The sequence below is a fragment of the Cottoperca gobio genome, chromosome 1 (genome assembly GCF_900634415.1).
Source record: "Cottoperca gobio chromosome 1, fCotGob3.1, whole genome shotgun sequence".
In the NCBI taxonomy this organism is placed as follows: domain Eukaryota; kingdom Metazoa; phylum Chordata; class Actinopteri; order Perciformes; family Bovichtidae; genus Cottoperca; species Cottoperca gobio.
In genome coordinates, this window is record NC_041355.1 from 19,617,562 (window position 1) to 19,619,493 (window position 1,932).

The window sequence follows — 1,932 nt, forward strand, 5'->3', positions numbered from 1 at the left end:
AAATAATTGAAAACAGTACAGTATTATTGTGTGGAGCCTCATAATCACACATGTATCGTTATGATAAAAAATTTATTGATTGTATATTGAACAATGCTTTGAAAGATTTTCATGTTACAACATCCTCTGTCCTTTTCTGAAAGAGCAAGATCAAATAAAGAGATTACTTCAACTGTTGTTTGAAAATTGCAAGAGTGCATGACTACATTCTTCCTGTTTTTTAGGTTGAAGAGCATCAAAGAACGTGATAAAAAGATAAATGATATCAATGACATTCACACCTTAAAGGGATGAACCAGGTTTTTTTGAATATGTATGAGGTACTTATCCATATCCATTCATTGTATTACCTACAGTAGATGAAGGTCAGCAGACGCCCAGTTTTGAGAGACAGACAGGAATGCCAGCATGGCAGTAAAGCAATGTACTGCTGTGGAAGGGAGCAGCAGCAAAACGTATTTAAGCCACCTAAAAAAAATCAATATCAGTTTAGGTGTATGCCAGACAGCCCTTTCCAACTAGAAACTAAGCCATTATATATGCCCTTTTCAAAGCAACAAGACTCCATTGACAAAAACAGTAATTTTACCTCGCAGAACACGGGAGTTGCTGATCCACCGCTGCCTCGATCGGTTACTTTGCTTGTTCTATTGTCTGACTTTGATGAATCCGAACGAACCCTTCAAAACACTAAAGTCAGCTTCAGCTTCTTCAACTCTAGAGGTAGTTGTATGAATGCAAACTTTACGTTAAGACTTTCACTTTAGAATTTACTGACAATATATGCCTTGTATGAAAACATATTTAACAATATCCACTTTTATGCAGTTAATAGTGTGAAATAAGATGTTGTTTAAGGTACATCTAAATGAAGGGGTACTTGAGCTCATATTGTAGGGCTAGGCTTGGGAACCACTGAATTACAATAATTGATTAAAAAAATAATAATTCATCCCTAGAATGACACAATGAAAACATTTCCTGATCCGAGAACACATCAGAAAACATGGACCGGTTGTTGTCTGGTTGTCATCTTCCCCCCTTCTCCACTGGTTGACACTTCTTGTCTTCATAAATAATCACTTTCTTGCTGTTATTGTATTCTATGGATCTTGAGACATGTCGTTCATCTTATTTTAGGGATGTAGTTTAATACTTTTTAATTATTGTTCCAGTTTTTTGTGAAATTAATAGTTAAAGAACACTATTTAGATTAGCTAGAGCTTGGATTTGACTGCACAAGCTAAGTTTTGAATTTTTTGTAAATGAGGCTGAAAACAGAAAATACTCAGATGTCAAGTTGCTTCCTAGACAGGCTGCACACTAACGTGATCAAAGTGAGAATCAGACTCAAAACAAAGACATAAGGCATCTTCCACTCTCCCTGCACATTTCTTTTTACAATGTATCAAATATCTTGTATAGTCCTCCCAGATTTGGTTTTACCAAGATGCTGTTTGAATTTCAAAACTATTTTCACCTGTTCAGAGACAGTTCTGGCTCTCCCACTGTCTGAGACTCTGGAGCAATCGTAGGCATAAACAATATATTTTATTTCCTGCGAGTGCATCATTTCCTCCAGAGATGTAACTGTTCTGTGTACTGACCACACTCCATTTACCCAGCAGTGCTTTCACAGAGCCTGATGGGTGGTGAGGAGCAAACTGCGTAGCTGCATCAAATTAAATAAAGAGCACTATTTTCAATTTAGTTTATCATGCAGCTTCGGCACCTGAGCCCTCCTAATAAGCATAAATTAGAATCAGTGGATAACTTATACAATACAGAAAATCCTTCTATCCTTCTGTAATGAACATTTCTTCTGTGTTCAGTCACCAGAGGCTTAATGCACCGGGTATGAGTGATCCATAAAGAGGGGTTAGCTGCCTCAGCTTTTACTGAAATGTTGTACGTGTAAATATATGTGCATTT

The 1,932-nt window shown here is 36.8% G+C and overlaps 1 protein-coding gene across 1 annotated transcript in view; it reads left to right on the forward strand.

The window, feature by feature from the left end:
- The window catches only part of adra2c (adrenoceptor alpha 2C), a 3,216-nt gene extending 3,044 nt beyond the window's left edge, over window positions 1–172 (forward strand). The window contains exon 1 of the mRNA XM_029434302.1: window positions 1–172. This exon is cut by the window's left edge and continues 3,044 nt beyond it. The gene's annotated coding sequence lies outside the window, so the exon portion shown is untranslated.
- Window positions 173–1,932: the final 1,760 nt, after the last annotated feature.